Source organism: Pimephales promelas, chromosome 15 (assembly GCF_988280905.1).
Source record: "Pimephales promelas chromosome 15, fPimPro1.hap1.1, whole genome shotgun sequence".
Lineage (NCBI taxonomy): Eukaryota > Metazoa > Chordata > Actinopteri > Cypriniformes > Leuciscidae > Pimephales > Pimephales promelas.
Window position 1 is genome coordinate 14,439,466 of NC_142783.1, and position 13,749 is coordinate 14,453,214.

Here is a 13,749-nt window from a genome sequence, read left to right on the forward strand (position 1 = left end):
TGCATTGTTAGCCCACCCCAAAACTTAAACAAAATAATAATATTAAATGCTGACCAATACTTAATTATATAACTTTTTTATATACTAAAAATATAATTTAATATAACAAGCAAAATGTAATTTGTTTTGTCATATGACAGTTATGCATGAATAAATTTATATTCATAAATGCAGTGAAACATCTCAATTATCAGTCAATCGATGAATTAATGGATACATTAATTAAATAATTCAATTTTATATACTGACAACAATAATAAAAATGAATAAATGAGTAAAAGAACAAATAAAAGTAACCATCACAATAAACAAATGCATTATACAAGTCAACAACACATGAAACAAAGCTTTATTCAAACTACAAACATGTATTTACAGGGCTGAACACCACATCCTAATGCCGTCTCAACACAGCGGTTCCCATTCTGCGGCTTTATTCTGATGAATTCACCAGAGGGGACTGTGCCTTCGTCCCGGAGCTTGTTGCTGCGCTGCGCTTCACAATCTGAGGCAATAAGGGCAGGTGGAGAGATAGAGGGTCTTGTAAGGGCAGGTGGAGAGATGGAGGGACTCATCCATGGCACCACTTCCAGGATGCAGCTCTAGGCTCCTCATCCTCAGTGCTCACACCAGTCTGCAGACATTTCAGATCCTACAAAAATGCACAAACATTATACAAAAGCAGTAATTTTAACACAATGTCATTTGATTTATGTATTAAAAATAACCTTACTTTATATTTGAGTAAAATCCCTAAAACAAATGCTGCCATCATCTTTCCTTGCAGGTCTTGCTCCACCACAAAAGCTATGCAGCAAATGCACAGAAATCAAGAATCAGAAAAGTGTTGTAATTTCTCTACTTGAAATTTGTACAATAATTCAAATAAACTACAATTTAAGATTGAATAGATTTTGTTATCCATTTCTGTAGTATACTCACTCAGAGCCTTTCATGACAGCATTCAGCATCATGAGCCTCTCTCCAGCAGATAAACACACGCGTGTTCTTCTGTCCCTGTAACATACAGACAAGATTCACATTACGAGTTCAACACTGAATTTACATGCTGAGGTTGATGTGTTAACTCACTTTTAATCCAACTTAAATGTTCCTCAATATATCAACACTAATAAGGGACAAATTAAATATAACATATTTAGTTACTTTATAGATTTGTTTATTTACCTTATTTACAGTACATTTGTCTAATGTAAGTAGTGTTGTTGACAACAGTGAATTATCCTTCATATTAATAGCACACATAACGTTACATCACTCAGATGTATTTTTCATGTTGGGATGTGCTCATCTGCAATACTTAAACAATATTTTCATTTCAGATGTAAATAGACATTTTAAATAAGCGTATTTAAGATGTAACGTTATATGGTTATGTAAATCCATTTTAGAAACTTACGTGTAGCCTACTTACTGGAGCTCCCCTGTTTAACTAACTAATAAAACATGTGTTTACAGCAAAATCACAACTATACTATACTGTCTAAGTCCTTTAGACCTTCAACAGTTAAAACGTTTACTCTATAGTAGTTTAACACATACGATTTAAACACAAGAAACCGTGTTTACTCACATTTGAAAACCCCTGCTGATCTCCGATGTTGATAATGACGTATGCTCTCCCGTGGCCTCCTGGGATAGAAGAGTATCCATCGGATGAACACTCAAAAATCGGGGCGAAAGCAGGAGATCATCCGGGAACTTCTCGCCTACTCTTTTATGAGTACTGAGGTTTCGGACATACTACTCCTTTCAAATACTGTTTCCCCCTACTATATAGTACGAAAGTAGGAATATTCGGACGTACTATAAGTATACGTATGCCCGAATCTCGCGATAATTAGTACGTCACTCTGGTAATTCTCGCCTACTCTTTTATGGATACTAAGGATTCGGACATACTTATTCGCTCGCCTACTGCTTTTTCCATACTATATAGTAGGGAAGTATGCGGTTTCGGACGCAGCCCATGTCTCATGGCCCTCTATCAGAATCCAGAGTTTTGGGAAGATTGGAGAAACTTAATTTTTCACCCCCAAAAAAAACCGTAAGGGGTACCACTGTCGTTTTTTTTTTCGGGCCGAATTTTTGAGTTGCGATATCTCAGCTCTGGAAGGGGCTAGAGCCTCCATTTTTGCACTCAGGTCTAAGTCTCATGGCCCTCTATCAGAATCCAGAGTTTTGGGAAGATTGGAGAAACTTAATTTTTCGCCCAAAAAAAAAAAACGTAAGGGGTACCACTGTCGTTTTTTTTTCGGGCCGAATTTTTGAGTTTCGATATCTCAGCTCTGGAAGGAGCTAGAGCCTCCATTTTTGCACTCAGGTCTAAGTCTCATGGCCCTCTATCAGAATCCAGAGGTTTGGGAAGATTGGAGAAACTTAATTTTTCGCCCAAAAAAAAAAACGTAAGGGGTACCACTGTCGTTTTTTTTTTCGGGCCGAATTTTTGAGTTTCGATATCTCAACTCTGGAAGGGGCTAGAGCCTCCATTTTTGCACTCAGGTCTAAGTCTCATGGCCCTCTATCAGAATCCAGAGTTTTGGGAAGATTGGAGAAACTTAATTTTTCGCCCAAAAAAAAAAAACCGTAAGGGGTACCACTGTCGTTTTTTTTTTCGGGCCGAATTTTTGAGTTTCGATATCTCAACTCTGGAAGGGGCTAGAGCCTCCATTTTGCACTCAGGTCTAAGTCTCATGGCCCTCTATCAGAATCCAGAGTTTTGGGAAAATTGGAGAAACTTAATTTTTCGCCAAAAAAAAAAAAAAAACGTAAGGGGTACCACTGTCGTTTTTTTTTTCGGGCCGAATTTTTGAGTTTCGATATCTCAGCTCTGGAAGGGGCTAGAGCCTCCATTTTTGCACTCAGGTCTAAGTCTTATGGCCCTCTATCAGAATCCAGAGTTTTGGGAAGATTGGAGAAACTTAATTTTTCGCCCAAAAAAAAAAACGTAAGGGGTACCACTGTCGTTTTTTTTTCGGGCCGAATTTTTGAGTTTCGATATCTCAGCTCTGGAAGGAGCTAGAGCCTCCATTTTTGCACTCAGGTCTAAGTCTCATGGCCCTCTATCAGAATCCAGAGTTTTGGGAAGATTGGAGGAACTTAATTTTTCGCCCAAAAAAAAAACGTAAGGGGTACCACTGTCGTTTTTTTTTTTCGGGCCGAATTTTTGAGTTTCGATATCTCAACTCTGGAAGGGGCTAGAGCCTCCATTTTTGCACTCAGGTCTAAGTCTCATGGCCCTCTATCAGAATCCAGAGTTTTGGGAAGATTGGAGAAACTTAATTTTTCGCCCAAAAAAAAAAAACGTAAGGGGTACCACTGTCGTTTTTTTTTCGGGCCGAATTTTTGAGTTTTGATATCTCAGCTCTGGAAGGGGCTAGAGCCTCCATTTTTGCACTCAGGTCTAAGTCTCATGGCCCTCTATCAGAATCCAGAGTTTTGGGAAGATTGGAGGAACGTAATTTTTCGCCCAAAAAAAAAAAAACGTAAGGGGTACCACTGTCGGGTTTTTTTTCGGGCCGAATTTTTGAGTTTCGATATCTCAACTCTGGAAGGGGCTAGAGCCTCCATTTTTGCACTCAGGTCTAAGTCTCATGGCCCTCTATCAGAATCCAGAGTTTTGGGAAGATTGGAGAAACTTAATTTTTCGCCCAAAAAAAAAAACGTAAGGGGTACCACTGTCGTTTTTTTTTTCGGGCCGAATTTTTGAGTTTCGATATCTCAACTCTGGAAGGGGCTAGAGCCTCCATTTTTGCACTCAGGTCTAAGTCTCATGGCCCTCTATCAGAATCCAGAGTTTTGGGAAGATTGGAGAAACTTAATTTTTCACCAAAAAAAAAAAAACGTAAGGGGTACCACTGTCGTTTTTTTTTCGGGCCGAATTTTTGAGTTTTGATATCTCAGCTCTGGAAGGGGCTAGAGCCTCCATTTTTGCACTCAGGTCTAAGTCTCATGGCCCTCTATCAGAATCCAGAGTTTTGGGAAGATTGGAGGAACTTAATTTTTCGCCCAAAAAAAAAACCGTAAGGGGTACCACTGTCGGTTTTTTTTTTCGGGCCGAATTTTTGAGTTTCGATATCTCAACTCTGGAAGGGGCTAGAGCCTCCATTTTTGCACTCAGGTCTAAGTCTCATGGCCCTCTATCAGAATCCAGAGTTTTGGGAAGATTGGAGAAACTTAATTTTTCGCCCAAAAAAAAAAAACGTAAGGGGTACCACTGTCGTTTTTTTTTCGGGCCGAATTTTTGAGTTTTGATATCTCAGCTCTGGAAGGGGCTAGAGCCTCCATTTTTGCACTCAGGTCTAAGTCTCATGGCCCTCTATCAGAATCCAGAGTTTTGGGAAGATTGAAGAAACTTAATTTTTCGCCCAAAAAAAAAAAACGTAAGGGGTACCACTGTCGTTTTTTTTTTCGGGCCGAATTTTTGAGTTTCGATATCTCATCTCTGGAAGGGGCTAGAGCCTCCATTTTTGCACTCAGGTCTAAGTCTCATGGCCCTCTATCAGAATCCAGAGTTTTGGGAAGATTGGAGAAACTTAATTTTTCGCCCAAAAAAAAAAAACGTAAGGGGTACCACTGTCGTTTTTTTTTCGGGCCGAATTTTTGAGTTTTGATATCTCAGCTCTGGAAGGGGCTAGAGCCTCCATTTTTGCACTCAGGTCTAAGTCTCATGGCCCTCTATCAGAATCCAGAGTTTTGGGAAGATTGAAGAAACTTAATTTTTCGCCCAAAAAAAAAAAAACGTAAGGGGTACCACTGTCGTTTTTTTTTTCGGGCCGAATTTTTGAGTTTCGATATCTCATCTCTGGAAGGGGCTAGAGCCTCCATTTTTGCACTCAGGTCTAAGTCTCATGGCCCTCTATCAGAATCCAGAGTTTTGGGAAGATTGGAGAAACTTAATTTTTCACCCCAAAAAACAACGTAAGGGGTACCACTGTCGTTTTTTTTTTCGGGCCGAATTTTTGAGTTTCGATATCTCAGCTCTGGAAGGGGCTAGAGCCTCCATTTTTGCACTCAGGTCTAAGTCTCATGGCCCTCTATCAGAATCCAGAGTTTTGGGAAGATTGGAGAAACTTAATTTTTCGCCCAAAAAAAAAAAAAACGTAAGGGGTACCACTGTCGTTTTTTTTTCGGGCCGAATTTTTGAGTTTCGATATCTCAGCTCTGGAAGGAGCTAGAGCCTCCATTTTTGCACTCAGGTCTAAGTCTCATGGCCCTCTATCAGAATCCAGAGTTTTGGGAAGATTGGAGGAACTTAATTTTTCGCCCAAAAAAAAAAACGTAAGGGGTACCACTGTCGTTTTTTTTTTTCGGGCCGAATTTTTGAGTTTCGATATCTCAACTCTGGAAGGGGCTAGAGCCTCCATTTTTGCACTCAGGTCTAAGTCTCATGGCCCTCTATCAGAATCCAGAGTTTTGGGAAGATTGGAGAAACTTAATTTTTCGCCCAAAAAAAAAAAACGTAAGGGGTACCACTGTCGTTTTTTTTTTTCGGGCCGAATTTTTGAGTTTTGATATCTCAGCTCTGGAAGGGGCTAGAGCCTCCATTTTTGCACTCAGGTCTAAGTCTCATGGCCCTCTATCAGAATCCAGAGTTTTGGGAAGATTGGAGAAACTTAATTTTTCGCCCAAAAAAAAAAACGTAAGGGGTACCACTGTCGTTTTTTTTTTCGGGCCGAATTTTTGAGTTTCGATATCTCAACTCTGGAAGGGGCTAGAGCCTCCATTTTTGCACTCAGGTCTAAGTCTCATGGCCCTCTATCAGAATCCAGAGTTTTGGGAAGATTGGAGAAACTTAATTTTTCGCCCAAAAAAAAAAAACGTAAGGGGTACCACTGTCGTTTTTTTTTCGGGCCGAATTTTTGAGTTTCGATATCTCAGCTCTGGAAGGGGCTAGAGCCTCCATTTTTGCACTCAGGTCTAAGTCTCATGGCCCTCTATCAGAATCCAGAGTTTTGGGAAGATTGGAGGAACTTAATTTTTCGCCCAAAAAAAAAAAACGTAAGGGGTACCACTGTCGTTTTTTTTTTCGGGCCGAATTTTTGAGTTTCGATATCTCAACTCTGGAAGGGGCTAGAGCCTCCATTTTTGCACTCAGGTCTAAGTCTCATGGCCCTCTATCAGAATCCAGAGGTTTGGGAAGATTGGAGAAACTTAATTTTTCGCCCAAAAAAAAAAAAACGTAAGGGGTACCACTGTCGTTTTTTTTTCGGGCCGAATTTTTGAGTTTTGACATCTCAGCTCTGGAAGGGGCTAGAGCCTCCATTTTTGCACTCAGGTCTAAGTCTCATGGCCCTCTATCAGAATCCAGAGTTTTGGGAAGATTGAAGAAACTTAATTTTTCGCCCAAAAAAAAAAAAACGTAAGGGGTACCACTGTCGTTTTTTTTTTTCGGGCCGAATTTTTGAGTTTCGATATCTCATCTCTGGAAGGGGCTAGAGCCTCCATTTTTGCACTCAGGTCTAAGGCTGCGTCCAAAACCGCATACTCAATGAGTAGGTACTTAATTTCAATAAGTACTTACTCAACGAGCGCTAAAAGAGTAGGTACTTTATAGCCAAATCTCGTTGAGTATGAATGAGAACCGGACATCTGCCATGTTGACGTTATCATGTGACCTACTACGACGTGTTATCATCATATCACAAGCGCAAAGAAATGAACAGCGACACGTTTAATTCTTCTATCTATAAATATCTTGACATTGATGAAACTTTCTCATTTTGTTGTGGTATTGTTGAAGAAACAGCTGATATTTTTTTTTATTAAGAAACCCCCAAATCGTCACCTCTTGAATATATGTTGTTAATTTCTTTATTTTATACCCAAAACCTTTCTCCTTTAAGTTTTCCTCCTTTTCTTGATGAATTTACCTCGTTTCATCCCTCAGACCTATAACAACAAAACAACAACATTTTTCATGTATTATGAAGAACTATTTAAAGATATTTAGCCTTGTTATTGTTCCTTTTTCCTGTATTATGATGTAAACAAACCAATGATCTTTATGTTTTCTGTTTTGTCATTATGACTATTATGGTATCTTTCCATGATCTTGTATGTAATACGTTTATAAGTTTAAATTATGAGTGACAGGTGTACTAACACTTCATAACATCAGTGACTCGACAGCACAACCTAGAACAGTTTTCCTCTGCGTTTGTAACGTCTGCACAAAGGAGACGGGCAGCTGCTCGAAGATCTCTTTTGGAGAAAACTGTTGATTTTATACTCGAAAAATGTAAGTATCACTCCTTAAAAATTAATATTACCTCAGAATGAATTGCATTGTTAGCCCACCCCAAAACTTAAACAAAATAATAATATTAAATGCTGACCAATACTTAATTATATAACTTTTTTATATACTAAAAATATAATTTAATATAACAAGCAAAATGTAATTTGTTTTGTCATATGACAGTTATGCATGAATAAATTTATATTCATAAATGCAGTGAAACATCTCAATTATCAGTCAATCGATGAATTAATGGATACATTAATTAAATAATTCAATTTTATATACTGACAACAATAATAAAAATGAATAAATGAGTAAAAGAACAAATAAAAGTAACCATCACAATAAACAAATGCATTATACAAGTCAACAACACATGAAACAAAGCTTTATTCAAACTACAAACATGTATTTACAGGGCTGAACACCACATCCTAATGCCGTCTCAACACAGCGGTTCCCATTCTGCGGCTTTATTCTGATGAATTCACCAGAGGGGACTGTGCCTTCGTCCCGGAGCTTGTTGCTGCGCTGCGCTTCACAATCTGAGGCAATAAGGGCAGGTGGAGAGATAGAGGGTCTTGTAAGGGCAGGTGGAGAGATGGAGGGACTCATCCATGGCACCACTTCCAGGATGCAGCTCTAGGCTCCTCATCCTCAGTGCTCACACCAGTCTGCAGACATTTCAGATCCTACAAAAATGCACAAACATTATACAAAAGCAGTAATTTTAACACAATGTCATTTGATTTATGTATTAAAAATAACCTTACTTTATATTTGAGTAAAATCCCTAAAACAAATGCTGCCATCATCTTTCCTTGCAGGTCTTGCTCCACCACAAAAGCTATGCAGCAAATGCACAGAAATCAAGAATCAGAAAAGTGTTGTAATTTCTCTACTTGAAATTTGTACAATAATTCAAATAAACTACAATTTAAGATTGAATAGATTTTGTTATCCATTTCTGTAGTATACTCACTCAGAGCCTTTCATGACAGCATTCAGCATCATGAGCCTCTCTCCAGCAGATAAACACACGCGTGTTCTTCTGTCCCTGTAACATACAGACAAGATTCACATTACGAGTTCAACACTGAATTTACATGCTGAGGTTGATGTGTTAACTCACTTTTAATCCAACTTAAATGTTCCTCAATATATCAACACTAATAAGGGACAAATTAAATATAACATATTTAGTTACTTTATAGATTTGTTTATTTACCTTATTTACAGTACATTTGTCTAATGTAAGTAGTGTTGTTGACAACAGTGAATTATCCTTCATATTAATAGCACACATAACGTTACATCACTCAGATGTATTTTTCATGTTGGGATGTGCTCATCTGCAATACTTAAACAATATTTTCATTTCAGATGTAAATAGACATTTTAAATAAGCGTATTTAAGATGTAACGTTATATGGTTATGTAAATCCATTTTAGAAACTTACGTGTAGCCTACTTACTGGAGCTCCCCTGTTTAACTAACTAATAAAACATGTGTTTACAGCAAAATCACAACTATACTATACTGTCTAAGTCCTTTAGACCTTCAACAGTTAAAACGTTTACTCTATAGTAGTTTAACACATACGATTTAAACACAAGAAACCGTGTTTACTCACATTTGAAAACCCCTGCTGATCTCCGATGTTGATAATGACGTATGCTCTCCCGTGGCCTCCTGGGATAGAAGAGTATCCATCGGATGAACACTCAAAAATCGGGGCGAAAGCAGGAGATCATCCGGGAACTTCTCGCCTACTCTTTTATGAGTACTGAGGTTTCGGACATACTACTCCTTTCAAATACTGTTTCCCCCTACTATATAGTACGAAAGTAGGAATATTCGGACGTACTATAAGTATACGTATGCCCGAATCTCGCGATAATTAGTACGTCACTCTGGTAATTCTCGCCTACTCTTTTATGGATACTAAGGATTCGGACATACTTATTCGCTCGCCTACTGCTTTTTCCATACTATATAGTAGGGAAGTATGCGGTTTCGGACGCAGCCCATGTCTCATGGCCCTCTATCAGAATCCAGAGTTTTGGGAAGATTGGAGAAACTTAATTTTTCACCCCCAAAAAAAACCGTAAGGGGTACCACTGTCGTTTTTTTTTTCGGGCCGAATTTTTGAGTTGCGATATCTCAGCTCTGGAAGGAGCTAGAGCCTCCATTTTTGCACTCAGGTCTAAGTCTCATGGCCCTCTATCAGAATCCAGAGGTTTGGGAAGATTGGAGGAACTTAATTTTTCGCCCAAAAAAAAAAACGTAAGGGGTACCACTGTCGTTTTTTTTTTCGGGCCGAATTTTTGAGTTTCGATATCTCAACTCTGGAAGGGGCTAGAGCCTCCATTTTTGCACTCAGGTCTAAGTCTCATGGCCCTCTATCAGAATCCAGAGTTTTGGGAAGATTGGAGAAACTTAATTTTTCGCCCTAAAAAAAAAAACCGTAAGGGGTACCACTGTCGTTTTTTTTTCGGGCCGAATTTTTGAGTTTTGATATCTCAGCTCTGGAAGGGGCTAGAGCCTCCATTTTTGCACTCAGGTCTAAGTCTCATGGCCCTCTATCAGAATCCAGAGTTTTGGGAAAATTGGAGAAACTTAATTTTTCGCCAAAAAAAAAAAAAAACGTAAGGGGTACCACTGTCGTTTTTTTTTTCGGGCCGAATTTTTGAGTTTCGATATCTCAGCTCTGGAAGGGGCTAGAGCCTCCATTTTTGCACTCAGGTCTAAGTCTTATGGCCCTCTATCAGAATCCAGAGTTTTGGGAAGATTGGAGAAACTTAATTTTTCGCCCAAAAAAAAAAACGTAAGGGGTACCACTGTCGTTTTTTTTTCGGGCCGAATTTTTGAGTTTCGATATCTCAGCTCTGGAAGGAGCTAGAGCCTCCATTTTTGCACTCAGGTCTAAGTCTCATGGCCCTCTGTCAGAATCCAGAGTTTTGGGAAGATTGGAGGAACTTAATTTTTCGCCCAAAAAAAAAAACGTAAGGGGTACCACTGTCGTTTTTTTTTTCGGGCCGAATTTTTGAGTTTCGATATCTCAACTCTTGAAGGGGCTAGAGCCTCCATTTTTGCACTCAGGTCTAAGTCTCATGGCCCTCTATCAGAATCCAGAGTTTTGGGAAGATTGGAGAAACTTAATTTTTCGCCCAAAAAAAAAAAACGTAAGGGGTACCACTGTCGTTTTTTTTTCGGGCCGAATTTTTGAGTTTCGATATCTCAGCTCTGGAAGGAGCTAGAGCCTCCATTTTTGCACTCAGGTCTAAGTCTCATGGCCCTCTATCAGAATCCAGAGGTTTGGGAAGATTGGAGGAACTTAATTTTTCGCCCAAAAAAAAAAACGTAAGGGGTACCACTGTCGTTTTTTTTTTCGGGCCGAATTTTTGAGTTTCGATATCTCAACTCTGGAAGGGGCTAGAGCCTCCATTTTTGCACTCAGGTCTAAGTCTCATGGCCCTCTATCAGAATCCAGAGTTTTGGGAAGATTGGAGAAACTTAATTTTTCGCCCTAAAAAAAAAACCGTAAGGGGTACCACTGTCGTTTTTTTTTCGGGCCAAATTTTTGAGTTTTGATATCTCAGCTCTGGAAGGGGCTAGAGCCTCCATTTTTGCACTCAGGTCTAAGTCTCATGGCCCTCTATCAGAATCCAGAGTTTTGGGAAAATTGGAGAAACTTAATTTTTCGCCAAAAAAAAAAAAAAACGTAAGGGGTACCACTGTCGTTTTTTTTTTCGGGCCGAATTTTTGAGTTTCGATATCTCAGCTCTGGAAGGGGCTAGAGCCTCCATTTTTGCACTCAGGTCTAAGTCTTATGGCCCTCTATCAGAATCCAGAGTTTTGGGAAGATTGGAGAAACTTAATTTTTCGCCCAAAAAAAAAAACGTAAGGGGTACCACTGTCGTTTTTTTTTCGGGCCGAATTTTTGAGTTTCGATATCTCAGCTCTGGAAGGAGCTAGAGCCTCCATTTTTGCACTCAGGTCTAAGTCTCATGGCCCTCTGTCAGAATCCAGAGTTTTGGGAAGATTGGAGGAACTTAATTTTTCGCCCAAAAAAAAAAACGTAAGGGGTACCACTGTCGTTTTTTTTTTTCGGGCCGAATTTTTGAGTTTCGATATCTCAACTCTTGAAGGGGCTAGAGCCTCCATTTTTGCACTCAGGTCTAAGTCTCATGGCCCTCTATCAGAATCCAGAGTTTTGGGAAGATTGGAGAAACTTAATTTTTCGCCCAAAAAAAAAAAACGTAAGGGGTACCACTGTCGTTTTTTTTTCGGGCCGAATTTTTGAGTTTTGATATCTCAGCTCTGGAAGGGGCTAGAGCCTCCATTTTTGCACTCAGGTCTAAGTCTCATGGCCCTCTATCAGAATCCAGAGTTTTGGGAAGATTGGAGGAACTTAATTTTTCGCCCAAAAAAAAAAAACGTAAGGGGTACCACTGTCGGGTTTTTTTTCGGGCCGAATTTTTGAGTTTCAATATCTCAACTCTGGAAGGGGCTAGAGCCTCCATTTTTGCACTCAGGTCTAAGTTTCATGGCCCTCTATCAGAATCCAGAGTTTTGGGAAGATTGGAGAAACTTAATTTTTCGCCCAAAAAAAAAAACGTAAGGGGTACCACTGTCGTTTTTTTTTTCGGGCCGAATTTTTGAGTTTCGATATCTCAACTCTGGAAGGGGCTAGAGCCTCCATTTTTGCACTCAGGTCTAAGTCTCATGGCCCTCTATCAGAATCCAGAGTTTTGGGAAGATTGGAGAAACTTAATTTTTCACCCAAAAAAAAAAAAACGTAAGGGGTACCACTGTCGTTTTTTTTTCGGGCCGAATTTTTGAGTTTTGATATCTCAGCTCTGGAAGGGGCTAGAGCCTCCATTTTTGCACTCAGGTCTAAGTCTCATGGCCCTCTATCAGAATCCAGAGTTTTGGGAAGATTGGAGGAACTTAATTTTTCGCCCAAAAAAAAAACCGTAAGGGGTACCACTGTCGGTTTTTTTTTCGGGCCGAATTTTTGAGTTTCGATATCTCAACTCTGGAAGGGGCTAGAGCCTCCATTTTTGCACTCAGGTCTAAGTCTCATGGCCCTCTATCAGAATCCAGAGTTTTGGGAAGATTGGAGAAACTTAATTTTTCGCCCAAAAAAAAAAAAACGTAAGGGGTACCACTGTCGTTTTTTTTTTCGGGCCGAATTTTTGAGTTTCGATATCTCAACTCTGGAAGGGGCTAGAGCCTCCATTTTTGCACTCAGGTCTAAGTCTCATGGCCCTCTATCAGAATTCAGAGTTTTGGGAAGATTGGAGAAACTTAATTTTTCGCCCAAAAAAAAAAAAACGTAAGGGGTACCACTGTCGTTTTTTTTTCGGGCCGAATTTTTGAGTTTTGATATCTCAGCTCTGGAAGGGGCTAGAGCCTCCATTTTTGCACTCAGGTCTAAGTCTCATGGCCCTCTATCAGAATCCAGAGTTTTGGGAAGATTGAAGAAACTTAATTTTTCGCCCAAAAAAAAAAAACCGTAAGGGGTACCACTGTCGTTTTTTTTTTCGGGCCGAATTTTTGAGTTTCGATATCTCATCTCTGGAAGGGGCTAGAGCCTCCATTTTTGCACTCAGGTCTAAGTCTCATGGCCCTCTATCAGAATCCAGAGTTTTGGGAAGATTGGAGAAACTTAATTTTTCACCCCAAAAAAAAACGTAAGGGGTACCACTGTCGTTTTTTTTTCGGGCCGAATTTTTGAGTTTCGATATCTCAGCTCTGGAAGGGGCTAGAGCCTCCATTTTTGCACTCAGGTCTAAGTCTCATGGCCCTCTATCAGAATCCAGAGTTTTGGGAAGATTGGAGAAACTGAATTTTTCGCCCAAAAAAAAAAAAAACGTAAGGGGTACCACTGTCGTTTTTTTTTCGGGCCGAATTTTTGAGTTTCGATATCTCAGCTCTGGAAGGAGCTAGAGCCTCCATTTTTGCACTCAGGTCTAAGTCTCATGGCCCTCTATCAGAATCCAGAGTTTTGGGAAGATTGGAGGAACTTAATTTTTCGCCCAAAAAAAAAAACGTAAGGGGTACCACTGTCGTTTTTTTTTTCGGGCCGAATTTTTGAGTTTCGATATCTCAACTCTGGAAGGGGCTAGAGCCTCAATTTTTGCACTCAGGTCTAAGTCTCATGGCCCTCTATCAGAATCCAGAGTTTTGGGAAGATTGGAGAAACTTAATTTTTCGCCCAAAAAAAAAAAAACGTAAGGGGTACCACTGTCGTTTTTTTTTTCGGGCCGAATTTTTGAGTTTTGATATCTCAGCTCTGGAAGGGGCTAGAGCCTCCATTTTTGCACTCAGGTCTAAGTCTCATGGCCCTCTATCAGAATCCAGAGTTTTGGGAAGATTGGAGAAACTTAATTTTTCGCCCAAAAAAAAAACGTAAGGGGTACCACTGTCGTTTTTTTTTTCGGGCCGAATTTTTGAGTTTCGATATCTCAACTCTGGA

The 13,749-nt window shown here is 39.6% G+C and overlaps 2 long non-coding RNA genes across 2 annotated transcripts; both read right to left on the bottom strand.

Annotated features, from left to right (window-relative positions):
- Window positions 1-331: 331 nt before the first annotated feature.
- LOC148973496 (uncharacterized) lies at window positions 332-1,948 on the bottom strand. Its single transcript, XR_016146662.1, has 4 exons — window positions 1,595-1,948; window positions 943-1,017; window positions 734-807; window positions 332-652 (listed from the first exon to the last, which is right to left on the bottom strand). It is a non-coding gene; the product is annotated as an uncharacterized LOC148973496 (long non-coding RNA).
- Window positions 1,949-7,635: 5,687 nt separating this feature from the next.
- LOC148973497 (uncharacterized) lies at window positions 7,636-9,252 on the bottom strand. Its single transcript, XR_016146663.1, has 4 exons — window positions 8,899-9,252; window positions 8,247-8,321; window positions 8,038-8,111; window positions 7,636-7,956 (listed from the first exon to the last, which is right to left on the bottom strand). It is a non-coding gene; the product is annotated as an uncharacterized LOC148973497 (long non-coding RNA).
- Window positions 9,253-13,749: the final 4,497 nt, after the last annotated feature.